General features: G+C 43.8%; 2 protein-coding genes across 11 annotated transcripts in view; both read right to left on the bottom strand.

The window, feature by feature from the left end:
- LOC127440776 (gastrula zinc finger protein XlCGF57.1-like) overlaps positions 1 to 13,747 on the bottom strand; it is a 134,603-nt gene that overhangs the window by 24,029 nt on the left and 96,827 nt on the right. For 3 of the 9 annotated variants that reach the window (XR_007897192.1, XM_051697656.1, XM_051697660.1), the window contains exons 1-2: positions 1,810 to 2,015; positions 1,384 to 1,439 (exon numbers count right to left, since the gene is read on the bottom strand). The exons of 2 other annotated variants lie outside the window; for them this stretch is intronic. The gene's annotated coding sequence lies outside the window, so the exon portion shown is untranslated. Of the gene's footprint in view, positions 1 to 1,383; positions 1,440 to 1,809; positions 2,016 to 13,747 lie in introns of those variants that run through there. 4 more of the 9 variants (XM_051697652.1, XM_051697659.1, XM_051697658.1 and 1 more) reach the window with 2 other exon arrangements.
- LOC127440769 (gastrula zinc finger protein XlCGF57.1-like) overlaps positions 1 to 13,747 on the bottom strand; it is a 216,730-nt gene that overhangs the window by 144,044 nt on the left and 58,939 nt on the right. The window lies entirely within an intron of this gene.

Raw genomic sequence — 13,747 nt, 5'->3', positions numbered from 1 at the left:
TGTATTTTTAATATTATATTCAACATTCTCAAATAACAATTTTTTATTCTGCAGTATAGCTGCTAAAGAAACAGTACATTGTTTTAAAGGAGTTTTAGATATTTATATTGGAAAACAAGCCAAAACAAAAACAAATCAAAAATGTATTTTGTTGCAGTGTATAATGGGGCGAATACAACCCTCTCTTACCTTTTTGTTCACCTTGATCTATCTTTAACTCACAAAAAAAAACCTCTCTTCTTAATAAAGCTGCATATTGCCAATTTTCTTCACCATAAGAAACACACAGTGACATATATTATGATTCAATAGGTCACGAGCCATCACGTTATAATCTAGCTGCATTAAGCGTGTGCGCTCTAGTGATGAGCGTCCCCTTGACAAAGTGTGCATCAGCCGGGTGCAGTTTCAATCTCTCCCCCTTAGATCGGGACATTCGCGCAACTCATAGAAGAGGCGCAGAGAAATGCCAGTTTTGGAGTCTGTAGTCTTTAGTAAAGCTATAACACATTAAATATAACTGCATTAAAGATGTAACATCGGAGCTCCGGCTCCGCTTATTCCACAACAAGAGCGCTTCTGTATTTACTTATTTGGTATTTTTGTATAATACTTTGCGATCTACATCAACTGAAGTTTTTTGGAAAGTTTAGAGTGCATCTGGACTGTGAGCTGTGTCTTCTTCCTCTCCTCAATCGGCGTGAACTGCAGTGCTGCTCTCGCACGTCATCATTAGAATTTAATGTGAACTCATGTTACGTTAAATGACATCAAACGACTATTCAACAACAACAAAAATTTGTCGACAATTTTTTTTTATTGTCGACTAATCGTTTCAGCCCTACTTTGCACCTCCTTGAAGTGATTTTGCGAACGTGTCTCACGTGTGAGAATTTACAGTTTTCACGCGGCGGTACTTACCATGGTAGAAAGGCTCAATCTAGCTGCTTACTTAAAAGTCTGTGGTTTCACTGGAAGATCGAGTTATGACATTTTATTTTATGATTATGATTAAAATTATGAGGTCAAATTTTTTTTTTAATAAAACATTAAATAAAACATGCATGGATGAATCGTTCACAATAAGACCAATAACATGCATTTAGAAAATGGATACGGTGAATTTTCATTTCATGCCAACTTTGTGTAGGCTATTTTATCTTCCATATTGACAAGATTTGTGACAAAACACACAAGTCTTGTGTATAATGCATGTATGCTTCTCATGTTCATTTATATTTTAAGAAGGGTTATATGTACTGCCTAACATCACAAGACGCGGCCGTGTGCAAACTTCATGATATTAAAGGCCTTTTACAGTAGCAGAAGATTATTTATTTAATTGTTCATCTAATTGTTTAATCTAATGTCCATGTAACTTACATTGCCTTTTTCATTTCTTTGTTAAATTTGCAGATGACAGTAGTGGAAGAATTCACCTATTTTTTCAAGCGGAGAGAGAAGTTTACCAAAAATCGATCAGTTTTTACAGTTACAATTTATCTTTTAATGATACAAAGTTCTTGCACATTTTTATCTATGAAAACCTTTTCATGTTTTTGTAATAAATGATGATTAAATGTTTTGAATTATATCAATGGATCAACAAAGACATTGATTGTGGGCTGATTTATTTATATAGACTGATTGTTTTATTTATGATTAATGATGTATGAATGCATGAAAATGTAAATATAAGTATGATGAAAATTAAGGTTGGGGGAACGTTCTGCAAACCTAAAATAACGTTCCATTTCCGTAAAGAAAACTTTCCTGGCTAACCTGGGAACCAAAAATTGTGAAACTCACCAATTTCATTACTTACAGCACCGTGTCTTCTTTTATTTGTTCATATTTCAGTGAAACATTCTTAAACAGGCAGAATCCAAATGAAAAACAATGTTTCTTCACTTCTTTACACAACTAGATCGCCATTTGTAGGACAAGAGAAGAAAATTGATTTTATCCACAAAAGTCTCTCAACAGACTGAAGAACCAGCCGTGTCGCAGCCCTTATGACGTCATAAGGGTGCGTTCCATTCTGAAGGGTTCATCCCTGTGCCTTAATCCTTCCAGAGTGAGAGCTTCGGAGGGTTGAAGGGTGTAGGGCTCAATTTTATTTTATTTTGTATTTTTATTTTTATTTTTTTTACTACAAAATATTATAAACAACAAAATGGCATTTACACAATTTGGCATGAAGGGCTTAACACAGAATCAAAGAAAGAAAAAAAAGAAAAGAAAAACAGAATTTATAAACAGCAAAAAAAGAAAAAGAGAAACATCCCTTTTTCAGGACACTGTATTTTAAAGATAATTTTGTAAAAATCCAAATAACTTTACGGATCTTTATTGTAAAGGGTTTAAACAATGTTTTTCATGCTTGTTCAATGAACCATAAACAATCAATGAACATGCACCTGTGGAACGGTCATTAAGACAATAACAGCTAACAGACGGTAGGCAATTAAGGTCACAGTTATAAAAACTTCAGACACTAAAGAGACCTTTCTACTGACTCTGAAATACACCAAAAGAAAGATGCCCAGGGTCTCTGCTCATCTGCGTGAATGTGCCTTAGGCATGCTGCATGGAGGCATGAGGACTGCAGATGTGGCCAGGGCAATAAACTGCAATGTCCGTACTGTGAGACGCCTAAGACAGCACTACAGGGAGACAGGAAGGACAGCTGACCATCCTCGCAATGGCAGACCACGTGTAGCAACACCTGCACAGGATCGGTACATCCGAATATCACACCTGTGGGACAGGTACAGGATGGCAACAACAACTGCCCGAGTTACACCAGGAACGCACAATCCCTCCATCAGTGCTCAGACTGTCCGCAATAGGCTGAGAGAGGCTGGACTGAGGGCTTGTAGGCCTGCTGCAAGGCAGGTCCTTACCAGACATCACCGGCAACAATGTCGCCTATGGGCACAAACCCACCTTCGCTGGACCAGACAAAAAGTGTTCTTCACTGACCAGGCCTGGTTCTACGGGGTTGCTTAGCACCCTCAAACGAACCTTAGAGCACCCTCAATTGCAGACCAGGGCAAACTACTGCTCGCGGGTCGATTTATCATTAATGTTTTTTTATTAGAGCTTTCATTTATCTGGCTTTGGGACCTATCACGCATCCACAAGTGTTTAATATGCTCAGGGTTGCCAGATAATATATGCAACATCCCATTCAGAGATTTATACTTTCACAAATTGGGAATATTTCGCCTTATGTCATACTTAATTATGCAACCATGTATGCAAGTACGCGCGCTCTCTCCTCTTCGAAAAAAATACAATAAAATACTTAGCGCTCAATAGTGCAATATTCTGCTCAAAGAAAAGTGTGATGTAGCCACTCCGTGTCCATTCATGAGGCTGCGTTTGCTGTTTAGTGGCAAGTCTGTTGATCAATGATGAACTTTAGTAAAATCCCAATAGATCTTCGCATCATTCACACACAGAGGGGACACGCGAGCAAAACCAAGTGAGAGAGGAATATGTTTGTTCTTTGTGTTATTTGTAAAATGTCCCTCACACCTGTATGCGAATGTTACTCTGCCAGTAATCATTTATCAGTGTCATGCAGCCTGTTTTATTCAGTTGTGTGCTGAATGGGGTGCCAAACAAACCATTGACGAGACTCACATCATGACCCATGAGCATGTAAACAGGTTGATAATGTTCTGAGAATAAAACAACTTTATCCACTTTGCGGCAAACATTAAAATAAGCTTTAAGAATCTATAATTTCAGAATATTTTATTTTACTATTAAACCAGACTTCTGATGTAGAGTGTTAAATTGAATACTAAATTACCATTTCATTGAAGTATGGTAAAATAAACAATTAATAATGTTAATCAGACTTTATTCAGTTTTACTAACACATGATAGAAAGTATGGCAGCAAAACTTCAAGCAATCGCAGAATGGTCCCATCAGTCAGTACACACTATAGAAAATTGTGCATCATTCATTAAGTGCATGAGTGCACTACTAATTCTGGGCTTAAAAGATACAAATATGCAGAACTTTTTATCTTCTCTCTTCCATGTCCTACTTAACGGCTGATGTGGTCCCAGTACCAAAATAATTGCACACCTCTGCTCAATTGAATATGTAAGACTAATAACTGCCATGCAGATTTCCTTGAATCCCAGCAAACACACAAAATGCTGCATCAAATCTTATAAACATAGCATAGCGCAGCATTTTGCTGTCATTTTCAGCAACAGATCATGTGAAGAAGAAAAAACAATGAAGCAATAAATGTTTTGTACATAAAAATAACAACCTTTCTTTACATTGTTTTAGTAGCCTAGTATTTAAACATAATTTAATGTATTTAAAAAAAAAATAGTAATTACAATACATCTCCACTTTTTACAGAGCACCCTCACTATTTTCAGAAGCACCCTCAGTGATTTTGATCTGGAACCGGTCCTGTCACTGACAAGTCACGGTTTTGTCTCACCAGGGGTGATGGTTGGACTGGTGTTTATCATCAAAGGAATGAGCATTACACTGAGGCCTGTACTCTGGAGCGGATCGATTTGGAGGTGGAGGGTCCGTCATGGTCTGGGGTGGTGTGTCACAGCATCATCGGACTGAGCTTGTTGTCATTACAGGCAATCTCAATGCTGTGCGTTACAGGGAAGACATCCTCCTCCCTCATGTGGTACCCTTCCTGCAGGCTCATCCTGACATGACCCTCCAGCATGACAATGCCACCATACTGCTCGTTCTGTGCATGATTTCCTGCAAGACAGGAATGTCAGTGTTCTGCCATGGCCAGCGAAGAGCCCGGATCTCAATCCCATTGACCACGTCTGGGACCTGTTGGATCGGAGGATGCCCCCATAAATGTCTGGGAACTTGCAAATGCCTTGGTGGAAGAGTGGGGTAACATCTCACAGCAACAACTGGCAAATCTGGTGCATTCCATGAGGAAGAGATACACTGCAGTACTTAATGCAGCTGGTGGCCACACCAGATACTGACTGTTACTTTTACTTTTACTGACTCCCCCTTTTATTTTAAATAGGATGTCCTAATATACACTGGCAGCCAAAAGTTTGGAATAATGTACAGATTTTGCTCTTATGGAAAGAAATTAGTACTTTTATTCACCAAAGTGGCATTCAACTGATCACAATGTATAGTCAGGAAATTAATAACATTAAAAATTACTATTACAATTTGAAAAAAATATTCAGAACTTCTTAAACTACTTCAAAAAATCCTCCATGTGCAGCAATGACAGCTTTGCAGATCCTTGGCATTCTAGCTGTCAGTTTGTCCAGATACTCACATGACATTTCACCCCACACTTCCTGTAGCACTTGCCATAGATGTGGCTGTCTTGTCAGGCACTTCTCACGCACCTTACAGTCTAGCTGATCCCACAAAAGCTCAATGGGGTTAAGATCCATAACACTCTTTTCCAATTATCTGTTGTCCAACGTCTGTGTTTCTTTGCCCACTCTAACCTTTTCTTTTTGATTTTCGGTTTCAAAAGTGGCTTTTTCTTTGCAATTCTTCCCATAAGGCCTGCACCCCTGAGTCTTCTCTTTACTGTTGTACATGAAACTGGTGTTGAGCGGGTAGATTTCAATGAAGCTGTCAGTTGAGGACATGTGAGGCATCTACAGTGCATCCGGAAAGTATTCACAGCGCTTCACTTTTTCCACATTTTGTTATGTTACAGCCTTATTCCAAAATGGATTAAATTCATTATTTTCCTCAAAATTCTACAAACAATACCCCATAATGACAACGTGAAAGAAGTTTTTGAAATCTTTGCAAATTTATAAAAAAAAAAAAAAAAAAATCACATGTACATAAGTATTCACAGCCTTTGCTCAATACTTTGTTGAAGCACCTTTGGCACCAATTACAGCCTCAAGTCTTTTTGAGTATGATGCTACAAGCTTGGCACACCTATTTTGGGCAGTTTCTCCCATTCTTCTTTGCAGGACCTCTCAAGCTCCATCAGGTTGGATGGGAAGCGTCGGTGCACAGCCATTTTCAGATCTCTCCAGAGATGTTCAATCGGGTTCAAGTCTGGGCTCTGGCTGGGCCACTCAAGGACATTCGCAGAGTTGTCCCGGAGCCACTGCTTTGTTATCTTGGCTATGTGCTTAGGGTCGTTGACCTGTTGGAAGATGAACCTTCGCCCCAGTCTGAGGTCCAGAGCGCTCTGGAGCAGGTTTTCATCAAGGATGTCTCTGTACATTGCTGCATTCATCTTTCCCTCGATCCTGACTAGTCTCCCAGTTCCTGCCGCTGAAAAACATCCCCACAGCATGATGCTGCCACCACTATGCTTCACTGTAGGTATGGTATTGGCCAGGTGATGAGCGGTGCCTGGTTTCCTCCAGACATGACGCTTGCCATTCAGGCCAAAGAGTTCAATCTTTGTTTCTCATGGTCTCAGAGTCCTTCAGGTGCCTTTTGGCAAACTCCAAGCGGGCTGTCATGTGCCTTTTACTGAGGAGTGGCTTCCGTCTGGCCACTCTACCATACAGGCATGATTGGTGGAGTGCTGCAGAGATGGCTGTTCTTCTGGAAGGTTCTCCTCTCTCCACAAAGAAATGCTGGAGCTCTGTCAGAGTGACCATCGGGTTCTTGGTCACCTCCATGACTAAGGCCCTTCACCCCCGATTGCTCAGTTTGGCCAGGCGGTCAGCTCTAGGAAGAGTCCTAGTGGTTCCAAACTTCTTCCATTTATGGATTATGGAGGCCACTGTGCTCATTAGGACCTTCAATGCTGCTTGATGTTTTTTATTTTTAATAAATTTGATTTCAAACAAACTTCTTTCACGTTGTCATTATGGGGTATTGTTTGTAGAATTTTGAGGAAAATAATGAATTTAATCCATTTTGGAATAACTCTGTAACATAAAATGTGGAAAAAGTGAAGCGCTGTGAATACTTTCCGGATGCACTGTATATGTAGCACAGTCCACAAGCTGGTTCAAATCAAAGCACTCCAGTAAGGACAAAAAGTCCTTAGTCATTACAGAGTCTTTTGTGTCAACGTGGATGTTAAAGTCCCCCAGAATAAGAGTTCTCTCAAACTTGAGGCACAACATAGACAGTAGATCTGCAAACTCTGATAAAAAATCTACATTTGTCTTAGGAGGCCTGTAGACTATAGCTATGGCAGTAGTGAAGGGTGCAGAGACACTCAGAATGAGATATTCAAAAGAATTAAACTGGGGAATAGCCACGGGACTTATGTTATATTGTTTATTATGCAGCACAATGATACCACCCCCTCTGCCAGAGGGTTGTGGGAGTTCAAACAACCCATAGCCTGTAGGAGTAAGTTCATTAAACAAAAGTCCATCAGACTATTTGTGCCAAGTTTCAGTTAAGCACACAAGGTCAAGTTTTTCTTCTGTGATAATATCTGATAAAATCACAGCCTTGTTGTTCACAGAGCGTGCATTAAAAAGCGCTGATTTCACCAGACGTGAGGGCACAGAGGACAACGGAGAAAACTCTGCGCGTTTAAGTGCTGACAGGTTGTTAAAATCAACACCAGTGCACAGCAGTCTATGAGCTTTACGCTGAAATATAGGAACAAGGATGGCATCAGATGATGAGTGTATAGAACTGCACCTTGAAGAGCAATGTACATAGCGCTTAGGTCTCAGTATTCCAACATTTCGACAAAGTTCATAGGAGTCATTCCCAAATAAAAGTTCCTATTTAAGTTCAGCAATTTGCAAGCGGTGTACCTTAAAGCCATGGCGCGGCAGCCAGACGCACCAACATTCCCTTTCAACCAGAAGTGAGCTCCACAGGAGGGCCATCTTCAGCGACAAAGTGCTAAGCTCGGCCTGCTCCAGGGGCTCAAAGTGGCTCTCTGTAAGGCAGGTAGGACCACAGAGAGATCCCAAGAGGGAACCAGGGGGATTTAATCACCTCACGCCTTTGAAGAACCTGGTGATCAAGTCGTGCTGCCGTGAGGGTCTCCCATCCAGTGTATTGTGATATGCTGCTATAGCAGCCACGTACACTTCCAGGGTAGAGGGAGACAGCCGTCTCTCCAGCGCCTCCTGTAGGACAACACAGACCTGACTGCACATCTCTGTGGATCTTCCCTGTGGGAAGAACAACAATTTGTGAAGAGACGCCACTTCAGAGCATACAGCCACCTCTTGGAGGGGACTCTGGCCTGAGAAATCGTGTGTAACCACCGCTGGAGGAAGGTCTGCTAGGTCCTCCGCGTCCCGTCCAGGAGCCAGGCATGAAGATTCCAGAGGTCTGGCCACTGGTGCCAGAGCGTGCCCTGCCCCTGAGTGAGAAGGTCCTGCCTCAGGGGAATGCGCCAGGGAGGGGCTACTGCCAGGAGCATCAGGTCTGAGAACCAAGTCTGGTTGGGCCAGTATGGCGCAACCATCAGGACTTGTTGCCTGTCCTCCCTGACTTTGCACAATGTCTGTGCAATGAGGCTCACTGGGGGAAACGTGTACTTGCGCAGAACCCGAGGCCAGCTGTGCACCAAGGCATCCATGCCGAGGGGAGTCTCGGACAGGGAGTGCCAAAGGGAGTAGTGAGAGGACTCTCGGGAGGCGAACAGGTCCACCTGTGCCTCCCCGAATCTCTCCAAAATTAGCTGGACTGTGTGGGGGTGGAGTCTCCATTCTCTGCAGAGCATTATATGCTGTGGGAGCGCATCCGCTGCACGGTTGAGGATGCCCGGGTGGTGAGTGGCTCGCAGAGACTTCAATGTCTGCTGACTCCAAAGGAGGAGGTGGTGGGCGAGTTGCGATATGCGATGTGAGCGTAAGCCATTCAGGCGGTTTATGTACACCACAGTCGCTGTGTTGTCAGTCTGGACCAACACCTGAATCAATGGCCAAAGCCTCCGCAGGGCCAGCGATACTACCAGCAACTCTAGGCAGTTGATGTGCCACTGTAGGCAGGACCCTGTCCAGAGCCCCGATACTGTCTTCCCATTGCACACGGCGCCCAGCTCGAATTAGAGGCAACCGTCATGACCATGACATGCCTTGAGACCTGCTCTAAGGGAACCCCTGCCCATAGAAATGCCAGATCTGACCAAGGGCTGAAAGTTTGGCAGCACCGTGGTGTGATAGTCATGCGCTGGGTGCCGTGGCACCATGCCCACCTCGGGACTCGAGTCTGTAGCCAGTGCTGGAGCGGTCTCATATGCATCAACCCGAGGGGAAGTACCACCACCGAGGATGCCATATGCCCCAGGAGCCTCTGAAATTTTTTCATCAGGACCGCTACCTTCTGCCTGAAGGTTCTCAGGTAGGCCAGCACCGACTGTGCACGCTTGTTCGTAAGGCGTGCCATCATGGAGACCGAGTCCAACTCCATACCGAGAAAAGAGATGCTCTGCACAGGGGAGAGCTTGCTCTTTTCCCAGTTGACCTGAAGCCCCAGTCGGTCGAGGTGCCGAAGCACAAGGTCCCTGTGCGCGCACAATAGATCTCGCGAGTGAGCTAGGATCAGCCAGTCATCATGATAATTGAGGATGCGAAAGCCCTTTTCCCTTAGCGGGGCCAGGGCCGCCTCTGCGACTTTGGTAAAGACGCGAGGGGACAGGGACAGACTGAAAGGGAGGACCTTGTACTGGTATGCTCGTCCCTCGAAGGCAAACAGAAGAAAGGGTCTGTGTCGAGGAAGGATCGATACGTGAATGTACGCATCCTTCAGGTTGATGGCCGCGAACCAATCCTGATGTCGTACAGACGTTAGGATGCGCTTCTGCATCAACATCTTGAACAGAAGCCTGTGTAAGGCTCTGTTCAAGGCATGCAGATCCAGGATTGGGTGCACCCCCCCCCCAGGCACAATATAATAAGGGCTGTAAAAGCCCTTATGCGACTCAGCTAAGGGAACGGGTTCTATCGCTCCACCCGAAGGACCGAGGCATCCTCGCCTCGCCTTGTGGTGGAGAGGACGCCACTGAACCTGGGCAGCCGTCTGGTGAACTGGATCGCGTAGCCGAGCTGGATCGTCCTGATGAGCCATTGCGATGGATTGTAAAACACTAACCAGGCTTCCAGCCTCTGCGCTAATGGCACCAGGGGGACGATAGGATTTAACATGCCCGGGGTGGGTGATTCGTGGCGAGGCAGAGCAGAAGTCCCACCGGGAAGATCGTCCGGGTGAGGCGTGCTGCCCCGCTCGTCCGCAACGGTGGCCAGTGGCTGGGGCGGGCGAGCGGCCACAAGAACCACTGTACTTACCTGTTTGCCGGCTTTCTTTTGACGGAAAACAAGGGAACGTGAGATACTCACGTCCCGCTTATTGACCGGAAAGACTTCCAGCACCTGGCCGTCGCGAGCATTGGGGTATGACCCAGGGAATGAGGAAACGGCTCTTTTATTGACAATTTGGGTGCCGGAGCGCAGAAGGCACCCGGCGATGTTACGAGGGTACTCACCTCGTGCTGGCCCAGGGGCGGGAGTGCACACCCCTGGGTCAGGCCAGTCAACGAGAGTTGCTTCATCCCTGGGTCGCCTGTCTCAGGACCATTTCGAAGCCCGTCTGGGGTTCTTAGCGGCCGGCTGACGGGCAGGTGGTGCCGCCTTCCTGTGGGAGGATCTTCTTCTCAGAGGCCGGCGTGTGGGCTACGATGGTGGGGGTGCCGGGACGACACCGCAGGAGGACAGCCCTGGCGAGAGGCAGACGGGGCATGGGACTTTGGAGGCCTGTAGGCGGCTGAGTTGCACCATGGCAAGATATGTTTGATGGCCTCCGTCTGTTTCTTCACTGTCAAGAACTGATGGGCAAAGTCCTCGACAGTGTCGCCAAAAAGCCCCCCTTGAGAGATGGGCACATTGAGAAAGCGAACCTTCTCAGCATCACGCATCTCCGCAAGGTTGAGCCACAGGTGCTGCTCTTGGACCACCAAGGTGGATATTGTCCGGCCCAGGGTGTGCGCCGTGACTTTCGTCGCCGTGAGAATATGACCCCTCCATAAAAGCTGCCTCGGTGTGCTGGCGACCTAAGCACTCGAGACAGATTTCATGGCTATCCGGTGGGGAGAGATAACAGCCACACCCAGTAGCACAAAAGCGAAAGGACATCTTTAAAAAGATGCCAATCGTTTGTGCGAGCTCTTTTAGAGAAAATATACTCTTTTAAAATATACTCTTTTAACACCTGTGGACTCAGCCGCCGAAGCGCCCAGGGGAAGCACAAACACTCGATCATGCGAGGGTGACTGCTGATATGCGCCGTAATTCCAGCAGCGATAGAAAGGTGATGGGACGAACACACACATGCGCTCGGCTCTGAAGAACAAGTCTGAAGGAGTGGTGCACGCCATCTCCTTTTATACCCGTATGTCCAGGGCAGAGAGTGGCATGCAAATTCCACACGCCAAATTTCATAGGCCTTTTCTGAATAAAGCAAAGGTGATTGGAGATCTCAAGAGCGTACCCCTAGTGTCATTACATCGACACAACGTCAAGTGAGTGACAGACAGGGAACTTACTACGCTCCCACCATTGCCTGAATTTACAGCACTTCTTAATAATCTTGAGTGTAGTTGTGTTGGAAATTGTCTTTGGGATATTTGACTATAAATGGCGATATATTTTGTTTTGCTCTCAGTTTAATTTATCATTTTGGTGTTTTTTGGGGGGGTTTTTTTCTTCTTTTCTTTTCAATTGTATTCTTTGTTACATTAACTGACAATGTGTTTTTGTTGCTTTCTTGGTCAGGTCGCACATGTAAAAGAGATTTTATCTCAATGAGTTTTTAATCCTGGTTAAATAAAAGCGACTAAAGAACTAACATGTTAATTACAATTTGGTGCAGACATTTTGAAATAAAGCAATGGATAAAACTAAAAAATCTATTATAACAATTATTTCATATTGTGAAATTTGTTCTAATAATAATGAAGGATGTGATTCACTTTAAATAATTAAAAGCTTTTTTGTTCAATTAAATGCATACATTTGACTTTTAAAAACACCACTCCAACTGCATGTTTTTAAAATGGATCTCACCCAGTATTCTGATGTGTTAAAAATGCTGAAAAATCTCCAACAACTTGCATTTTCGAACCTTGAGGCGGATGGGCTACAAGGTCTTCTGCTATTGCAGCCCATGCACCTCAAGGTTCGACGTGTTGTGCATACTGAGATGCTATTCTGCTCACTACAATTGTACAGAGTCTGGCCATTCTCTGTTGACCTCTCTCATCAACAAGGAATTTCCGTCCACAGAATTGCCGCTCACTGGATGTTTTTTGTTTTTGGCACCATTCAGAGTAAATTCTAAAGACGGTTGTGCATGAAAATCCCAGGAGATCAGCAGTTACAGAAATACACAAACCAGCCCGTCTGGCACCAACAATCATGCCATGGTCCAAATAAATAAATTAGATCACATTTTTCCCCATTCTGATGGTTGATGTGAACATTAACTATAGCTCCTGACCCATATCTGCATGATTTTATGCATTGCACTGCTGCCACATGATTGGCTGATTAGATAATCTCATAAATAAGTAGTGTGTGTAAAATTGCTCCACAACATAGTCTTAAAAGGCTGTATCACATCCATTCTCTTCAAGATTTAATTAATAGCAGATCCAAAACTGTACAACTTTTATCCATTCTACCTCAGATTATAGTTCATTATACAACAGTTAGTTCCAGTCCTTGAATTTAATTTGACGAGAGGCATTCCAAAAGTGCTGATATCCCAGACCAACAGCACAATTGTAAGTTGTACTAAAGTACAAATGTGTAAGAGCAGCTAGATGTGGGGATTTTCATTAATCCCTGTGACATTAAACATTTAAGTCAGCAGGTGGAGACAAAAGATCATCTTTTGTGGAATGAGTGAGTTGAGCTGATGTTGAGAGAGACTGCGTTCTCAGTCAGTGCTCGAGTTAATGTCTGCAAGCAGAAGGTCAGTAATCCCTTGACTGACTGGACTCCCTGCTGAGTTTACAGTATGGCTTTGTCAACTGGAAAAGCAAATATATACTAAATGATCTCCCAAACCCAGCATATCTTTTTTTAATCTATAATCTATCATAAGGTACAGTGATTTAAATACACGTAAATTAATGTACATTGAGTAAAAACAGAAGCATGTTAAAACACTACTGTAAATTACACATAAGAAACACAAATGTTTCTTTGCAGGAGGCTGCCTTGTCCTGTCTGTCTGTCCTGATGCCCCTGGATCTCCCTGACAAAAGCACTGAATGAGAATCATATAATCACAACAAAGTTTTACTGACATTATCACTCGCTAATTAAAGCTGAAGTATGTAACTTTCTGTTTTAAAATACTTTATTTTATGCCGCCTTAATATGCAGAGTCAACTACAAGTAAGCCATTAGTATTTTCTTGTTAACGTTCTTGAAAACTGTAAACACTGTGTCTCTGTGGCACTATACAAATTTTTCTGTTTGTTTAGAGCAGCCCATCCATACAGACACAATTATATTGACTCAGCCAATGGCGTGACTTCGGGACAGGAATATCTCTTTGTTTGATCAATGGCAGATGAGTGGCATATTAAGAAAGCTGCATGTTTTGCAGCTGGCAGCTTGACCCTGCCTCCTCAGTTTGTTCCCTGGAATGATCCTCCTTACCTGTGCTACCATGTACAGGATGGACGTTGCCACTTGTTGGTCTTTCCATGACAAAAGGGAGCAGGAAAGACATGACTTTATAGGATTTCCACAGCTTTATTGTTCCTCATTCTGCACCTTTATTTTGGCATC

Source organism: Myxocyprinus asiaticus, chromosome 5 (assembly GCF_019703515.2).
Source record: "Myxocyprinus asiaticus isolate MX2 ecotype Aquarium Trade chromosome 5, UBuf_Myxa_2, whole genome shotgun sequence".
NCBI classification, from domain to species: Eukaryota; Metazoa; Chordata; class Actinopteri; order Cypriniformes; family Catostomidae; genus Myxocyprinus; species Myxocyprinus asiaticus.
Note: the sequence above shows the minus strand (reverse complement) of the source record. Positions and strands in the feature narration are given on the sequence as shown.